Raw genomic sequence first — 20760 nt, forward strand, 5'->3', positions numbered from 1 at the left:
GGGTTTAGATTTAGGGTTTAGATTTAGGATTTAGATTAAGTTTTTAACACGAACGGTTTAGAGTTTAGGGTTTAGGGTTTAGGGTTTGGTGTTTTGGGTTTATGGAATAAACCCAAAACACCAAACCCTAAACCCTAAACTCTAAATCGGGCTAAATTTTACTTCACAAAACATGAAAAAAAACGTTCATATTCTTCACGAACAATATTATCTTGAATGTTATTTTTATCGATCGTTTTTCCGCCTAAATAATAACATTCATCACGAAGTGTCTCTTCTAAATGTTCATATTTTTGTGTGATCTTGATGCCGGAAAAAAAATTTCAAAAAAAACGAAAAAAAAAAATTTTGCTTCCCCCCGCTTCCCCCGATTGGTTACTTCCCCATTGATCCTGCCCCTATATATATATATATATATATATATATATATATATATATATATATATATATATATATATATATATATATATATATATAATAAAAATAATAATGAATAATGAATTAAAAATATAGTTACTAATCAATTTTAGTGGGGTTGGATATCTTTTATATTAAAGTTTAGGGACTTGAATGACATTAAAGTAAACATGAGGGTTCAAGTGCCATCGAGGTAAACTTCACAAGTTTCGTGGATTCCTTTGTAGACTACCAAGTGTCGACATATTAAGCTGTGGGAGCCGTCCTGCTATTAGATATTTTATCAATTGTTTTTTGGTTTATGATGATGACGTTTGACTCATCAAATTTCAATGCGTGTTTAGAATTTTATTTGGAGAATTCTAAATGTATCTCTTTGTGATGTTAACAACTTTTGAACCATTTGTTTTCAAGGTTATCGTAAATAAAATTCTAATATTAAAATTAAAAAAGGAAAATTAGTATTAAAAATTAAGATGTTTCAAAAGACAGTCATATGAGATGTAAATGTTTTAAAAATCATTGTACAACTTAGTAATCATCATTAAAAAGTCAAATGTAATCTCTATGTATAAGAACTTTAATGACGTTAATGAAAGTTCTTAAGACTGTCGTTAGAGAAATCATAAAATCAATGTACTACATTTTAACTAATAATATTTATACATCTCTTTATATTATAATAACAAAACTAAAAATACATCATCTAAATTTTAATCCACTAATCCTAACCCTCCATCATGATTAACAGCCTCAATCTACACCATCCAAATTTTTAAAACAACATTATAACGTCATAATTACCTTCAATAGTTGTTTGTTGTCTAAAATACCCTTTTCATTAAAACAATCCGGAATAATACTTAAAAAATAGAGGTTGTACATGTATTATCATTTGAAAGCACACAGAAATTAAAAACTCCCTTTCATATCACTCAAAAAAAAAAAAAAAAAAATACCATCGTCATCCTAATTAGGGGTTCTCGAGCATAAGCTTCATCTTCATACGCTTTGATTTTGTTTAAACAAGTCATGCTAATTAGGGCTTGTCGAACATTGGCTTCATCTTCATACTCTTTGATTTTGTTTAAACAAGTGGAGATTCCGATTTCATTTTATCAAAACATTTCAAAATAGCCCTAATTTTAATTCAGCTTCATCAATCAACAGACGGCTAATAGATTCCATTTTCAGGTTATGTTCTCTTCATCTATACATTATTTTTAAAAGTTTAGATCTCGGTTATATAATTATATTGTGCAATTAATCATGATTTTTTACATTGCGAATACAGTCATTTAATCTTTGTATTATTTAATTACATTGCTTATAATCAATAAACAGTATTCAAAACAGTTTGTAGTTACGAATTTATTCATTTATGTTCTGGCAATTTGATTCAAATAGTTATCGTGAATTAAATTGTTTATTATCATTCTTTAATTTTAGGATTAAAGGATTTTACAGATATTTTAGGATAGTATATTTTCAAGAAAAAGGGATAAATTTAGTTTAAGAAAAAAAAAATTATATTTGTTATGCCGGTTACCTAAATTCAATTTTAGGATAATTTAAACTAACTTAGGAAATTATATCTCAAATTTTAAACCAAAATTATCCCATATATTATCTAAAATTAAATTAAATGGATATCATACATTTATCATCATCAAAAAAATCGAAACCCTAGGTATAGCATCACATTATTTAAAGGATTGAAGTCCACTTCGTATGGGAAAAGTTCTCCAAATTCAATGCATCCAAACCAACTTCTCTTGAGATGATTTTAGTGGATCAACAGGTATCTATAAAACTAATATTACAATATAAACATAAACTGTTTTATTATAAACTATTTTATTATTAATTATTGTCAACACATTGATTTTCTTTTGTTTTGTACACAAGGTGTTTGTGGTTATGTCTCATTGAATTTGATATAAACAAGGGTGGTTGCCTGCGCTTTGCGGCAGGTGTAGACGTAGACAATTCTATATAAAGCTATGTACATAGAATACGTTGCTATTCTGTGGTTGGAATGCTCGGCTACATGATATGCCCTATGTTGTATATTTATTAGCTAGATAGTTTTCTACAAAAGGGTCTAGCAGATGGTGATTTGGTAGCAATAAACCATAAATCGTCAACTTGATAATATAATATCATTAAATGCTCAAATCAATGTATGCATACTATAGCAGATTACACATATAGGTACACTTGGCTAAATTATCAAATATAATAGTACGTATTAACATTTTCAAAACTTTGCAAACCACAGCATAAGTTATAGATTATTATAATCTACACAAATAAAAAACAGATTGAATAAGGGGTTCATATCTAACTGGATGATGGTTGTCATTGCTAATATCGGCATCTCATAGCTGCATAGTTGTTTAAGAAGGACCTGCCATTGCTATTGCCACTGCCACCTATATTTAATCACTATATTTCGACCATCGATAAAGCATAACCAAGTTAACATGTTCCAGTTTTTGTGATGTACCTACCATCAACTGTGGTTTTTTGTTGAGATGAAACAATCAAAATTTTTGTTGATGAAATGTTTTTTGTGCCGAGCCAATCCTTTAAAGTCACCATCGCATGAAAAGCCTAATTTTTTAGGGTGAACAGGTGTTCCAACCCACTGCCAAAAAGATTGTGTAGATAATAATCTGGACGAAGATGTTGTTCAGTTGTCCAACTTCTACTTTAGCACTTTTCTTATTAATTTTTCAACAGTGATGGGGTGAAATCTATAAATGGGATGATATAGCCATCTTTATTTGTGATCATTTTTTTTATTTTGGTAAAAAAAATAATCAAATTTGAACTTGAAACATGCAGGTTACTTCTCATTCGCAGAGAAAATTGGAAAATGCAAAAACCACTTTAGAAGGCCTGGTCGGTGATCTACACCTCTTACGATATCAAGTTACAATTACCCAAGTACAACTATTGTTAGGTTTTTTAATATTTTTATCATATGAAAAAAGAACAAGTGGGTTTAATTTTAAGTGCTAATTTTGTTCGCACATTATGATTATATATAGGCATCACAATATTAAATGTGGTGTGCATCAGATTCAAAGTTGGCATACGCTTCTCTCACAAATTTCAAATCATAACAAAGTTTTCAATTTGTACAACTTGATACACATTACAGGATCATCATCAATTATTACCTCAAACGATTACATGATTTTTGTGTCAACAAAGCTTGGAAAGATCTAAGAGATAATAAGAAGGTGGTGATTTGGTACACGATTAACAACTCAAGATAGAACTGAAAAGTGGGAGCTACAGCTTGGTCAATTATGTTCTCTTTGTAATCAAGTACAAGATTCACATAATCATTGTTCATTGAATGTAGTTTTTCAAAACAGGCTTGGAGGAAACTTAAAGAAAAGTTAAAGCTTGATACGTATATTGACTTTTTTTTTATATTTTTTGATTATGTAGAAGTTATACTACTGTATTTGACTTGGTGAGCTTAATTGCCCATGTGTAGTATAGTTGGAAGGTCTTCCATGGGTTAAAAAGTCAGGATTTGATTTTGTGTTGGTGTTGTAGTACACAAGGTCAATTTTTAGACGTCTTTGACTTTTTTGGGTTGACTGGGTCTTATGTTATGTTTGGAGGCAGTTTGATGGTTACCTGGTTCAAGTACAGGGTACCAGGCGTTAGCTTTAGCTTTTTGGTGTATTCAGTTGCCATTAAGTTACCCACACAGTGTGTATGGAATTTGGTGATTTTGTCTCTGGATTTGGTCCCTGTATGTAATTGGTATGCAATGTAATAGTGATATTGATAATGAAAAAAGAAGGAAAAAGTGTAGTATTTATGGGTGGTACTGTTGTTAGTGCATGCATGTATCAAAAAGTATGCATGAGAGGTCATGAAGAATAAAGGCCATGAAGAGTTGAAGATGGATGTTTATGAAGAAATGAGGATTAAATACTTTGAAGATTTAAAGATAAGAAGATATGAAGAGCTACTGATAAAAACCAAGCAAAGAATGTGGAGAAATGCACTTGTTTGAAGATTTCTGGTATGATATGTTATATTCATATAAATAGTGAAGTGATTTATTTATTGTAGGTTGGTAGATTTGGTTCTTCGTATTTTAGAGGTTATAGGTTTGAAAGACTAAAGTGAACCATATGGTTTTCAATTTACTACTTTTGTGTATTTAAAATCACGCGTTGAGAATGAGTTTATGATTAATTTGTGTATGTGAAATCATAAACTCGGAAACCAGAGAAATGACAAAGATAAATTCAAAGGTTATAAGAAATATGTTTAGAGATGTATCATCATTCTTTTTCTATGAGAAGTTCATGGGTATCATCATTCATGTAATTAAATAAAATATAAGTATAATTCTCAAAAAGTATAACTTTCTTACAACAAAATTTCTTACGTAACCCCGCGAATTCGCGGCTCTTAAACAAGTTTTGAATAATTTGGCCCACTTTAAAAATATAAAAATAGTAATTTTTGGCATTAAAAGTATCTTTAACATTATCTTATTATTGAATATTTTAGTAAATTTATTGAACTTAAAGTTTTATCATCCAAATTAAAGATACACATTGATGGATTTATTAGAATTTTTTTGAATACATTTATCATTACTCGATTTAAACTAAAAAGTTTAATAACCCTTTCATCAATTTATAATTATGATTTTGACAATAGGTTTAAACATTCTAATTGAGTGTCGGGCTTACAATGAGAAATTATTGGATTAACAATAATTGTTATATATATAATGGTTACACCCTAATATCCATCTCATCACACCCGTCTCAAGAATTTAGAAGTCCTAATCATAAATAAAAATGGACTCTTACCACCTCACCCTAAAGAAATATCTCAAAGCTAGTCATTTCAAAGTGTTTTATTCTCAAATATTTATCCACCAACTATAATTAAAATACCATTGTCCATTTAAATAAAAATACTCTTCTAACATTTTTAAAAGTAAAGTGGTTGTTCTAACTCTTTATAAGTAAATTTTTGTGTCTTTTTGAAATTTTGGGCTCTGGTGGGTTGCCCATCTTGCCTTTACCCTGCATCTTATGACTAATCGGAAAACGACTCTCCCTTAACCTAACTTTCCCTCTGGCTTTGCGAAGTTTGTGTAGTTATGAGTCTTATGACACATAATAAGAACATTTAATAAATGTGAATTTAAATTGACCCTACTAATATGTATCCATACTAATCAATTTTCTTTTAATTGTCGAATCTCTCTTTTGTTGATCAATATGTTATCATTATAATCCGGAATTTACACCAACTCAGATTTCATTCAAATATTTTCATATAATGGTATCTCACATTTTTTTAAACTTACTTATTGGCTGGAGGTTTATTCGGAATCAATATCTCTATCCATAAAATATTGAGAGATGACTATTTCTACTCTTGAAGTGTTTTACTCTGGATGGAGAAATGACTTCTATTTATTCTATGATATGAGAAGTAATGTCTACATCTTACCTTTTCCATAAACTACTTATGTGTGATTATGTTTTGTTGTTGATGTTATTGTAAATTGTAATTCAATAATAAAAAATAAAGTGAGATAGATGAAAGAAATGTATTAATTGGGGAGAATAACGTCCCTATTTCTCATTTGCAATATGCGGACGATACAATTTTTTTCGGGTTGTGGGATCTTGAGAACATTAGAAACCTTTTAAAGCTTTTAAAGTGTTTTGAGCGAACGTCGGGACTTAAGGTTAATTATCATAAAAGTAGTATTTTTGGAGTCGGGGTTGATAAAACTGAAGTGGAAAGTGTGGCTAATATCTTCGGGTGTAATATTGGTGAGTTCCCATTTACGTATCTTGGATTACCGATTGGTGCTAATATGAGAGTCGCAGCGAACTAGAAACCGGTGTTGGATAAGTTTGAAAAAAGGCTTGGGGATTGGAAAGCGCGTGCGATGTCATTTGGTGGTCGTCTGACTCTTGTAAAATCGGTGCTTAATAGTCTACCGCTGTACTACTTCTCACTCTTCCGTGCTCCGTCATGTGTGATCAAAAAACTCGAGAATGTAAGACGTTCCTTTTTTTGGGGTGGGGTGGGTGACGCTTCAAAAATGGCGTGGGTCAAATGGGGTGATGTTTCACTTTCTTATGGGGCGGGGGGTTATGTTTCACTTTCTTATGGGGCGGGGGGTCTTAATGTGGGTTCCTTAAAAAATAAAAATTATGCGTTGATCGGCAAGTGGTGGTGGAGGTTTTATACCGAGCCCTCTACTTTGTGGGTCAACGTTATTAAAAGTATCTATGGTCCTTCGGGGGGTCTCTCTTCTTCCTTTAACCCTCGGGAGTTTTCGCGTACTTCGACTTGGGCTAACATTATTCAAGTCGGTAGTTGCATCGACTTGCTTGGCTTATCTTTCAGGAATTCTTTCTCAAAGGTCATTGGCAATGGTGCTTCTACAAATTTTTGGAAGGATCATTGGCTTGGTGATTTTGCGTTAGAAGACAAATTCAAGAGATTGGTGCGTTTGGAAAATAATATAGAAGCTTTGGTTTGTGATCTGATTGTGGTGGGTGAGTCGAACACTACTGTAGTGACCCGAACTTTTCCATGTTTATATATATTAATTGAGATTGATATTTACATGATTAAATGTTTCCAACATGTTAAGCAATCAAACTTGTTAAGACTTGATTAATTGAAATATGTTTCATATAGACAATTGACCACCCAAGTTGACCGGCGATTCACGAACGTTAAAACTTGTAAAAACGACATGATGATATATATATGGATATACATATGGTTAACATGAGATTATGATAAGTAAGTATCTCCATAAGTATATTAACAATGAGTTATATACATATAAACAAGACTACTAACTTAAGGATTTCGAAACGAGACATATATGTAACGATTATCGTTGTAACGACATTTAAATGTATATATATCATATTAAGATATATTAATATATCATAATATCATGATAATATAATAATTTAACATCTCATTAGATATAATAAACAATGGGTTAACAATATTAATTGAGATCGTTAACTTAAAGGTTTCAAAACAACACTTACATGTAACGACTAACGATGACTTAACGACTCCGTTAAAATGTATATACATGTAGTGTATTTAGATGTATTAAAATACTTTTGGAAGACTTCAAGACATATATCAAAACACTCATACTTAACGAAAATGGTTACAGTTACTTTCCCATTCTTTTCTTTCATCAAGAATTCTAGTCGTATTCTTACCCGTATTATACACAGCTTCAAAACGTACTTACTATGGGTATATACCAATAGGAACTAGCATGGGATTCCACTCTTGATTATGTCATGTATGACTAATCAATTTTAACTTCTACCATGAGCTAGTCAACTAACTAGAACTCCTTTTAACCCCACTCACCACTCACCAATTAACACTCATCATTCACTCCATTTCACTTCCAAATCTCTTTCTAATTCTCTCTCAACACACCCACACTATTATGAACGTATTTTTCCAGTAGTTAATCATCATCTTCATCAAAAATCACTTCAAGAATCAAGCTATAATCATCATAGGAAGAACACTTCAAGAATACTTCAAAAATCCCTTCAAGTTTACTAATTTACTTCCAAGCTTTCTAATCCATTCCAAGTAATCATCTAAGATCAAGAAACCTTTGTTATATACAGTAGGTTATCTTTCTTATTCAAGGTAATATTCATATTCAAACTTTGATTCAATTTCTATAACTATAAACTATCTTAATTCGAGCAAAAATCTTACTTGAACTTGTTTTTGTGTCATGATCCTACTTCAAGAACTTTCAAGCCATCCAAGATCCTTTGAAGCTAGATCATTTCTTGTCACTTCCAGTAGGTTTACCTACTAAACTTGAGGTAGTAATGATGTTCATAACATCATTCGATTCATATATATAAAACTATCTTATTCGAAGGTTTAAACTCGTAATCACTAGAACATAGTTTAGTTAATTCTAAACTTGTTCGCAAACAAAAGTTAATCCTTCTAACTTGACTTTTAAAATTAACTAAACACATGTTCTATATCTATATGATATGCTAACTTAATGATTTAAAACCTGGAAACACGAAAAATACCGTAAAACCGGATTTACGCCGTCGTAGTAACACCGCGGGCTGTTTTGGGTTAGTTAATTAAAAACTATGATAAACTTTGATTTAAAAGTTGTTATTCTGAGAAAATGATTTTTATTATGAACATGAAACTATATCCAAAAATTATGGTTAAACTCAAAGTGGAAGTATGTTTTCTAAAATGGTCATCTAGACGTCGTTCTTTCGACTGAAATGACTACCTTTACAAAAACGACTTGTAACTTATTTTTCCGACTATAAACCTATACTTTTTCTGTTTAGATTCATAAAATACAGTTCAATATGAAACCATAGCAATTTGATTCATTCAAAACGGATTTAAAATGAAGAAGTTATGGGTAAAACAAGATTGGATAATTTTTCTCATTTTAGCTACGTGAAAATTGGTAACAAATCTATTCCAACCATAACTTAATCAACTTGTATTGTATATTATGTAATCTTGAGATACCATAGACACGTATACAATGTTTCGACCTATCATGTCGACACATCTATATATATTTCGGAACAACCATAGACACTCTATATGTGAATGTTGGAGTTAGCTATACAGGGTTGAGGTTGATTCCAAAATATATATAGTTTGAGTTGTGATCAATACTGAGATACGTATACACTGGGTCGTGGATTGATTCAAGATAATATTTATCGATTTATTTCTGTACATCTAACTGTGGACAACTAGTTGTAGGTTACTAACGAGGACAGCTGACTTAAGAAACTTAAAACATCAAAATATATTAAAAGTGTTGTAAATATATTTTGAACATACTTTGATATATATGTATATATTGTTATAGGTTCGTGAATCAACCAGTGGCCAAGTCTTACTTCCCGACGAAGTAAAAATCTGTGAAAGTGAGTTATAGTCCCACTTTTAAAATCTAATATTTTTGGGATGAGAATACATGCAGGTTTTATAAATGATTTACAAAATAGACACAAGTACGTGAAACTACATTCTATGGTTGAATTATCAAAATCGAATATGCCCCTTTTTATTAAGTCTGGTAATCTAAGAATTAGGGAACAGACGCCCTAATTGACGCGAATCCTAAAGATAGATCTATCGGGCCCAACAAGCCCCATCCAAAGTACCGGATGTTTTAGTACTTCGAAATTTATATCATATCCGAAGGGTGTCCCGGAATGATGGGGATATTCTTATATATGCATCTTGTTAATGTCGGTTACCAGGTGTTCATCATATGAATGATTTTTATCTCTATGTATGGGATGTGTATTGAAATATGAAATCTTGTGGTCTATTATTATGATTTGATATATATAGGTTAAACCTATAACTCACCAACATTTTGTTGACGTTTTAAGCATGTTTATTCTCAGGTGATTATTAAGAGCTTCCGCTGTCACATACTTAAATAAGGACGAGATTTGGAGTCCATGCTTGTATGATATTGTGTAAAAACTGCATTCAAGAAACTTATTTTGTTGTAACATATTTGTATTGTAAACCATTATGTAATGGTCGTGTGTAAACAGGATATTTTAGATTATCATTATTTGATAATCTACGTAAAGCTTTTTAAACCTTTATTGATGAAATAAAGGTTATGGTTTGTTTTAAAATGAATGCAGTCTTTGAAAAACGTCTCATATAGAGGTCAAAACCTCGCAACGAAATCAATTAATATGGAACGTTTTTAATCAATAAGAACGGGACATTTCAGTTGGTATCCGAGCGTTGGTCTTAGAGAACCAGAATTTTGCATTAGTGTGTCTTATCGAGTTTGTTAGGATGCATTAGTGAGTCTGGACTTCGACCGTGTTTACTTGAAAAATGATTGCTTAACAAATTTTGTTGGAAACTATATATTTTTAACATGTGAATATTATGTGATATATTAATCTCTTAACGCGTTTGATATTATGTGATAGATGTCTACCTCTAGAACAAGTCCCATTGACTCACCTAATAATAATGAAGAGTCAAATGTAAATTGGAATGATTCGTGGACTGATTCACAAGTTCCCGAAGAGGAACCGGAAGAAGAGTCGGAACCGGAAGAAGAATCGGAACCGGAAGAAGAATCGGAACAGGATGAAGAAATAGAACCGGTGGGGGAAATAATAAAACGGTTAAGTAAAAGAAAATCCTCAACCAACCGACCAAGGTTAATTATGGTCAATGGTGTTTCCGCCAAGGAAGCAAAATATTGGGAGGATTACCAATTCTCCGATGAATCGGATTCCGACGAGAATTCCGATGATGTTATAGAAATTACCCCAACTGAATTTAAAAAGGCAAAAGAAAATAATAAGGGAAAGGGCATAAAAATAGAGAAATCTAATTCCAACCCCGATGAACTTTATATGTATCGTCAACCCCCGAAGTCCTTAAGTTGTAACAATGACCCGGGAACCTCTAAACCACCAGGTTTTTCTAAACCAATGTGGATAACGATGGCTCATATTAGGGGAAAATCATATATCCCTAGAAACTTGGCAAAACGAACCAAAACCGAAGAAGAAGAAACAAGCGAGTCGGAATAAGATAGTTGTATTCATGTGGTGTAATATATGTAATATAGTGTGCTTATGCTTTATGATATATGTAAAAATTGCTTGTATTAATAAGTATTTTTTTTATGAATCTAACTCTTGTCTATTTTACAGTATAAGAACGCAAAATGGATAGACAACCCAATATTTTAAGAGACCTACCCGGAGACATGATTGATGAAATCTTGTCTAGAGTCGGTCAGAATTCCTCGGCACAACTATTTAAGGCGAGATCAGTTTGTAAGACATTCGAAGAACGTTCCAAGAATGTCTTGGTTTATAAGAGACTTTCGTTTGAAAGATGGGGGATATCACATTGGGAAACCCATAAGTTACGATGTGTTTACTTTGACGCATATATTGCGGGGAACCCAAATGCTATTTTACGCAACGGGTTAAGAAATTATTTTGACTCAATGTATCCGAATATAGGACTTCATGATTTAGAAAAAGCGGCTAACATGCAACATAAAGAAGCATGCTATGCTTATGGGTTAGTAATGTTCACTTCTCACCAAAGTGAGAAAAAGAACATCGGGCTACAGCTATTAAACAAAACGTTCCCACAAGTGACGGAGTCGGTAATTGGGGTAAGAAATGAGGTTTTTAGATTGTTACGGGACTGTTGGACATTACGTAACCCTCGTCCCTTTGACGACGTTACAACACGCTGTCTTATTGCCTTTGCTGGACGTATGAATTACGTGTCTTTATTGCCTTTGCTGAACGACTTGTGTACTAGCTAGAATTATCTTCACAACTATCTTGTATCAAAGTTATTGTGTGCTATATTTCATGCTTTATGTAAAATAAGCGGTATTGTAAGTTTGTAAAATATTGTATAAAAGTTTGAACGCGAAATATTATTATAATCAGTTTTTCATATAGAATTGTAGTAGTTGAATTGTATATTAGCTACTAAGTATGAACTTAACGGGTAGGTACTACCCGAATTTAAACTTATAAAACGCTAATATGAAGAAAAAGCTTTTATAAATGAGTTCATATTATGCTACGAAATACTATTAACTACTCTTAATATTCTGTATGATTAACTTGTTCCATTTGACTATTTTGAAGGAAATGGCACCGACTACTCGACACACCGTGAATATGAATGAAGAGGAATTCCGTACTTTTCTAGCTTCAAACATAGCCGCAGTACAGGCTGCGCTACATACCAACAATAACCTTGGATCTAGCAGTACAGGAAATCGTGTAGGATGCACCTACAAAGAATTTACTGCCTGCAAACCTTTGGAATTTGATGGAACCGAAGGACCGATCGGATTGAAACGGTGGACCGAGAAGGTTGAATCGGTGTTTGCCATAAGTAAGTGTACTGAAGAGGACAAAGTGAAGTACGCTACGCATACCTTCACAGGTTCTGCGTTAACATGGTGGAATACCTATCTAGAGCAAGTGGGACAAGACGATGCGTACGCACTACCGTGGTCAGCATTCAAGCACTTGATGAACGAGAAGTACCGTCCCAGAACCGAGGTCAATAAGCTCAAGACAAAACTTAGAGGGTTACGAACCCAAGGATTTGATATTACCACGTACGAAAGACGATTCACATAATTGTGCCTATTGTGTCCGGGAGCATTCGAAGATGAGGAAGAGAAGATCGACGCGTTTGTGAAAGGATTACCGGAAAGAATCCAAGAAGATATAAGTTCACACGAGCCCGCCTCCATACAACAGGCATGTAGAATGGCTCACAAACTAGTGAACCAGATTGAAGAAAGAATTAAAGAACAGACTGCTGAAGAGGCCAATGTGAAGCAAGTCAAAAGAAAGTGGGAGGAAAACGGTGATAAGAATCACCAATACAATAACAACAGCAATTATAACAATAATCGCAACAACTATCCTAACAATCGCAACATCAATCGCAACTACAACAAACGGCCCAACAACAACAACAACAACAGCAACCACAACAATCATCTTAACAACAATAATAACCGCAACAACAACAACAATCAGAAGCCGCTATGCCAAAGGTGTGAAAAGTATCACTCGGGGTTCTGCACCAAATTTTGCAACAAGTGTAAAAGAAATGGTCATAGCGCGGCGAAGTGTGATGTCTACGGACCAGGGGTTAATAGAACGAAAGGAACAAATGGTGTCGGAATGAGTAATGGCGGAGCAAGTAGTGTCGGAGCAAGTTATGCCAATGTAGTTTGTTATAAATGTGGAAAACCGGGCCACATTATTAGAAATTGCCCGAACCAGGAGAACACGAATGGACAAGGCCGCGGAAGAGTTTTCAATATTAATGTGGCAGAGGCACAGGAAGACCCGGAGCTTGTTACGGGTACGTTTCTTATTGACAATAAATCTGCTTACGTTTTATTTGATTCGGGTGCGGATAGAAGCTATATGAGTAGAGATTTTTGTGCTAAATTAAGTTGTCCATTGATGCCTTTGGATAGTAAATTTTTACTCGAATTAGCAAATGGTAAATTAATTTCAGCAGATAATATATGTCGGAATCGAGAAATTAAACTGGTTAGCGAAACATTTAAGATTGATTTGATACCAGTAGAGTTAGGGAGTTTTGATGTGATAATCGGTATGGACTGGTTGAAAGAAGTGAAAGCAGAGATCGTTTGTTACAAAAATGCAATTCGCATTATACGAGAAAAAGGAAAACCCTTAATGGTGTACGGAGAAAAGGGCAACACGAAGCTACATCTTATTAGTAATTTGAAGGCACAAAAACTAATAAGAAAAGGTTGCTATGTTGTTCTAGCACACGTCGAGAAAGTACAAACTGAAGAAAAGAGCATCAATGATGTTCCCGTCGCAAAAGAATTTCCCGATGTATTTCCGAAAGAATTACCGGGATTACCCCCACATCGATCCGTTGAATTTCAAATAGATCTTGTACCAGGAGCTGCACCAATAGCTCGTGCTCCTTACATACTCGCACCCAGCGAGATGAAAGAATTGCAAAGCCAATTACAAGAACTTTTAGAGCATGGTTTCATTCGACCAAGCACATCACCGTGGGGAGCTCCTGTTTTGTTTGTCAAGAAGAAAGATGGTACATTCAGGTTGTGTATCGACTACCGAGAGTTGAACAAACTTACCATCAAGAACCGCTACCCACTACCGAGAATCGACGACTTATTTGATCAACTACAAGGCTCGTCTGTTTATTCAAAGATTGACTTACGTTCCGGGTATCATCAAATGCGGGTGAAAGAAGATGATATTCCAAAGACTGCTTTTAGAACACGTTACGGTCATTACGAGTTTATGGTCATGCCGTTTGGTTTAACTAATGCACCAGCTGTGTTCATGGACCTTATGAACCGAGTGTGTGGACCATACCTTGACAAGTTTGTCATTGTTTTCATTGATGACATACTTATTTACTCAAAGAATGACCAAGAACACGGTGAACATTTGAGAAAGGTGTTAGAAGTATTGAGGAAGGAAGAATTGTACGCTAAGTTTTCAAAGTGTGCATTTTGGTTGGAAGAAGTTCATTTCCTCGGTCACATAGTGAACAAAGAAGGTATTAAGGCGGATCCGGCAAAGATAGAAACTGTTGAAAAGTGGGAAACCCCGAAAACTCCGAAACACATACGCCAGTTTTTAGGACTAGCTGGTTACTACAGAAGGTTCATCCAAGACTTTTCCAGAATAGCAAAACCCTTGACTGCATTAACGCATAAAGGGAAGAAATTTGAATGGAATGATGAACAAGAGAAAGCGTTTCAATTATTGAAGAAAAAGCTAACTACGGCACCTATATTGTCATTGCCTGAAGGTAATGATGATTTTGTGATTTATTGTGACGCATCAAAGCAAGGTCTCGGTTGTGTATTAATGCAACGAACGAAGGTGATTGCTTATGCGTCTAGACAATTGAAGATTCATGAACAAAATTATACGACGCATGATTTGGAATTAGGCGCAGTTGTTTTTGCATTAAAGACTTGGAGGCACTACTTATATGGGGTCAAAAGTATTATATATACCGACCACAAAAGTCTTCAACACATATTTAATCAGAAACAACTAAATATGAGGCAGCGTAGGTGGATTGAATTATTGAATGATTACGACTTTGAGATTCGTTACCACCCGGGGAAGGCAAATGTGGTAGTCGATGCCTTGAGCAGGAAGGACAGAGAACCCATTCGAGTAAAATCTATGAATATAATGATTCATAATAACCTTACTACTCAAATAAAGGAGGCACAACAAGGAGTTTTAAAAGAGGGAAATTTAAAGGATGAAATACCCAAAGGATCGGAGAAGCATCTTAATATTCGGGAAGACGGAACCCGGTATAGGGCTGAAAGGATTTGGGTACCAAAATTTGGAGATATGAGAGAAATGGTACTTAGAGAAGCTCATAAAACCAGATACTCAATACATCCTGGAACGGGGAAGATGTACAAGGATCTCAAGAAACATTTTTGGTGGCCGGGTATGAAAGCCGATGTTGCTAAATACGTAGGAGAATGTTTGACGTGTTCTAAGGTCAAAGCTGAGCATCAGAAACCATCAGGTCTACTTCAACAACCCGAAATCCCGGAATGGAAATGGGAAAACATTACCATGGATTTCATCACTAAATTGCCAAGGACTGCAAGTGGTTTTGATACTATTTGGGTAATAGTTGATCGTCTCACCAAATCAGCACACTTTCTGCCAATAAGAGAAGATGACAAGATGGAGAAGTTAGCACGACTGTATTTGAAGGAAGTCGTCTCCAGACATGGAATACCAATCTCTATTATCTCTGATAGGGATGGCAGATTTATTTCAAGATTCTGGCAGACATTACAGCAAGCATTAGGAACTCGTCTAGACATGAGTACTGCCTATCATCCACAAACTGATGGGCAGAGCGAAAGGACGATACAAACGCTTGAAGACATGCTACGAGCATGTGTTATTGATTTCGGAAACAGTTGGGATCGACATCTACCGTTAGCAGAATTTTCCTACAACAACAGCTACCATTCAAGCATTGAGATGGCGCCGTTTGAAGCACTTTATGGTAGAAAGTGTAGGTCTCCGATTTGTTGGAGTGAAGTGGGGGATAGACAGATTACGGGTCCAGAGATTATACAAGAAACTACCGAGAAGATCATCCAAATTCAACAACGGTTGAAAACCGCCCAAAGTCGACAAAAGAGCTACGCTGACATTAAAAGAAAAGATATAGAATTTGAAATTGGAGAGATGGTCATGCTTAAAGTTGCACCTTGGAAAGGCGTTGTTCGATTTGGTAAACGAGGGAAATTAAATCCAAGGTATATTGGACCATTCAAGATTATTGATCGTGTCGGACCAGTAGCTTACCGACTTGAGTTACCTCAACAACTCGCGGCTGTACATAACACTTTCCACGTCTCGAATTTGAAGAAATGTTTTGCTAAAGAAGATCTCACTATTCCGTTAGATGAAATCCAAATCAACGAAAAACTCCAATTCATCGAAGAACCCGTCGAAATAATGGATCGTGAGGTTAAAAGACTTAAGTAAAACAAGATACCAATTGTTAAGGTTCGATGGAATGCTCGTAGAGGACCCGAGTTCACCTGGGAGCGTGAAGATCAGATGAAGAAGAAATACCCGCATCTATTTCCAGAAGATTCGTCAACACCTTCAACAGCTTAAAATTTCGGGACGAAATTTATTTAACGGGTAGGTACTGTAGTGACCCGAACTTTTCCATGTTTATATATATTAATTGAGATTGATATTTACATGATTAAATGTTTCCAACATGTTAAGCAATCAAACTTGTTAAGACTTGATTAATTGAAATATGTTTCATATAGACAATTGACCACCCAAGTTGACAGGCGATTCACGAATGTTAAAACTTGTAAAAACGACATGATGATATATATATGGATATACATATGGTTAACATGAGATTATGATAAGTAAGTATCTCCATAAGTATATTAACAATGAGTTATATACATATAAACAAGACTACTAACTTAAGGATTTCGAAACGAGACATATATGTAACGATTATCGTTGTAACGACATTTAAATGTATATATATCATATTAAGATATATTAATATATCATAATATCATGATAATATAATAATTTAACATCTCATTAGATATAATAAACAATGGGTTAACAATATTAATTGAGATCGTTAACTTAAAGGTTTCAAAACAACACTTACATGTAACGACTAACGATGACTTAACGACTCCGTTAAAATGTATATACATGTAGTGTATTTAGATGTATTAAAATACTTTTGGAAGACTTCAAGACATATATCAAAACACTCATACTTAACGAAAATGGTTACAGTTACTTTCCCATTCTTTTCTTTCATCAAGAATTCTAGTCGTATTCTTACCCGTATTATACACAGCTTCAAAACGTACTTACTATGGGTATATACCAATAGGAACTAGCATGGGATTCCACTCTTGATTATGTCATGTATGACTAATCAATTTTAACTTCTACCATGAGCTAGTCAACTAACTAGAACTCCTTTTAACCCCACTCACCACTCACCAATTAACACTCATCATTCACTCCATTTCACTTCCAAATCTCTTTCTAATTCTCTCTCAACACACCCACACTATTATGAACGTATTTTTCCAGTAGTTAATCATCATCTTCATCAAAAATCACTTCAAGAATCAAGCTATAATCATCATAGGAAGAACACTTCAAGAATACTTCAAAAATCCCTTCAAGTTTACTAATTTACTTCCAAGCTTTCTAATCCATTCCAAGTAATCATCTAAGATCAAGAAACCTTTGTTATATACAGTAGGTTATCTTTCTTATTCAAGGTAATATTCATATTCAAACTTTGATTCAATTTCTATAACTATAAACTATCTTAATTCGAGCAAAAATCTTACTTGAACTTGTTTTTGTGTCATGATCCTACTTCAAGAACTTTCAAGCCATCCAAGATCCTTTGAAGCTAGATCATTTCTTGTCACTTCCAGTAGGTTTACCTACTAAACTTGAGGTAGTAATGATGTTCATAACATCATTCGATTCATATATATAAAACTATCTTATTCGAAGGTTTAAACTCGTAATCACTAGAACATAGTTTAGTTAATTCTAAACTTGTTCGCAAACAAAAGTTAATCCTTCTAACTTGACTTTTAAAATTAACTAAACACATGTTCTATATCTATATGATATGCTAACTTAATGATTTAAAACCTGAAAACACGAAAAATACCGTAAAACCGGATTTACGCCGTCGTAGTAACACCGCGGGCTGTTTTGGGTTAGTTAATTAAAAACTATGATAAACTTTGATTTAAAAGTTGTTATTCTGAGAAAATGATTTTTATTATGAACATGAAACTATATCCAAAAATTATGGTTAAACTCAAAGTGGAAGTATGTTTTCTAAAATGGTCATCTAGACGTCGTTCTTTCGACTGAAATGACTACCTTTACAAAAACGACTTGTAACTTATTTTTCCGACTATAAACCTATACTTTTTCTGTTTAGATTCATAAAATACAGTTCAATATGAAACCATAGCAATTTGATTCATTCAAAACGGATTTAAAATGAAGAAGTTATGGGTAAAACAAGATTGGATAATTTTTCTCATTTTAGCTACGTGAAAATTGGTAACAAATCTATTCCAACCATAACTTAATCAACTTGTATTGTATATTATGTAATCTTGAGATACCATAGACACGTATACAATGTTTCGACCTATCATGTCGACACATCTATATATATTTCGGAACAACCATAGACACTCTATATGTGAATGTTGGAGTTAGCTATACAGGGTTGAGGTTGATTCCAAAATATATATAGTTTGAGTTGTGATCAATACTGAGATACGTATACACTGGGTCGTGGATTGATTCAAGATAATATTTATCGATTTATTTCTGTACATCTAACTGTGGACAACTAGTTGTAGGTTACTAACGAGGACAGCTGACTTAAGAAACTTAAAACATCAAAATATATTAAAAGTGTTGTAAATATATTTTGAACATACTTTGATATATATGTATATATTGTTATAGGTTCGTGAATCAACCAGTGGCCAAGTCTTACTTCCCGACGAAGTAAAAATCTGTGAAAGTGAGTTATAGTCCCACTTTTAAAATCTAATATTTTTGGGATGAGAATACATGCAGGTTTTATAAATGATTTACAAAATAGACACAAGTACGTGAAACTACATTCTATGGTTGAATTATCAAAATCGAATATGCCCCTTTTTATTAAGTCTGGTAATCTAAGAATTAGGGAACAGACGCCCTAATTGACGCTAATCCTAAAGATAGATCTATCGGGCCCAACAAGCCCCATCCAAAGTACCGGATGTTTTAGTACTTCGAAATTTATATCATATCCGAAGGGTGTCCCGGAATGATGGGGATATTCTTATATATGCATCTTGTTAATGTCGGTTACCAGGTGTTCACCATATGAATGATTTTTATCTCTATGTATGGGATGTGTATTGAAATATGAAATCTTGTGGTCTATTATTATGATTTGATATATATAGGTTAAACCTATAACTCACCAACATTTTGTTGACGTTTTAAGCATGTTTATTCTCAGGTGATTATTAAGAGCTTCCGCTGTCACATACTTAAATAAGGACGAGATTTGGAGTCCATGCTTGTATGATATTGTGTAAAAACTGCATTCAAGAAACTTATTTTGTTGTAACATATTTGTATTGTAAACCATTATGTAATGGTCGTGTGTAAACAGGATATTTTAGATTATCATTATTTGATAATCTACGTAAAGCTTTTTAAACCTTTATTGATGAAATAAAGGTTATGGTTTGTTTTAAAATGAATGCAGTCTTTGAAAAATGTCTCATATAGAGGTCAAAACCTCGCAACGAAATCAATTAATATGGAACGTTTTTAATCAATAAGAACGGGACATTTCAACTACGGGGGCATGGGATTGGAGTAGAGCTCCGAGAGGTAGAGCCTTGGGTGAACTTGCCGATTTGAATTCACTTATCCGAAGTGTGGTCATCAATCGAGACAAAGTTGATACATGGAAGTGGTTACTTAGTGGCAATGGAACCTTTTCAACAAAAAAATTAACGGAGCTAATTAATGAGAAAAATCTCCTAGTGGGTCCTTCAAATTTCGAGACAATTCGTAATAACCTTGTCCCTAGCAAGGTGGAGATCTTCGTGTGGCGTGCAAGGAAAAGGAGGTTAGCGGTCTTATCGGAATTGGATAAAAAAGGGATAGATCTTCATTCGGTTCTTTGTCCAATTTGCGGTCAAGATGTGGAGTCGGTCGAACATTCCTTGGTTCTTTGTAATCTTGCTCTTGACATTTGGGGCAAGGTTTCATCTTGGTGGGGTTTGGGCACTTTTACAAATCTTAGTATTAATGAAATATTCATGGGGTGTTCAAATGTGCAAATGACGGTCGAGGGTAGGAGACTTTGGCAAGCGGTTGAGTGGACTTGTGGATATTTAATATGGAAGAACCGGAATCTAAAAGTGTTTAAGAACAAATGTTGGACTTCGCCGGTGGCATTGAGTGATATCCAAGTTAAAAGCTATGAGTGGGTCGCGAAGAGGTGCAAAACAAAAAAGATCGATTGGCTCGGATGGTTAACTAATCCTCTACAATTTGCCATTTAATGTTTCTCTACCATTTG

General features: G+C 33.9%; 1 long non-coding RNA gene across 1 annotated transcript; it reads left to right on the forward strand.

Annotated features, from left to right (window-relative positions):
* The first annotated feature begins 1329 nt into the window (after positions 1–1329).
* LOC139866600 (uncharacterized) lies at positions 1330–4702 on the forward strand. Its single transcript, XR_011765499.1, has 3 exons — positions 1330–1611; positions 3268–3369; positions 3474–4702. It is a non-coding gene; the product is annotated as an uncharacterized lncRNA (long non-coding RNA).
* Positions 4703–20760: the final 16058 nt, after the last annotated feature.

This window comes from Rutidosis leptorrhynchoides, chromosome 9 (assembly GCF_046630445.1).
Source record: "Rutidosis leptorrhynchoides isolate AG116_Rl617_1_P2 chromosome 9, CSIRO_AGI_Rlap_v1, whole genome shotgun sequence".
NCBI classification, from domain to species: domain Eukaryota; kingdom Viridiplantae; phylum Streptophyta; class Magnoliopsida; order Asterales; family Asteraceae; genus Rutidosis; species Rutidosis leptorrhynchoides.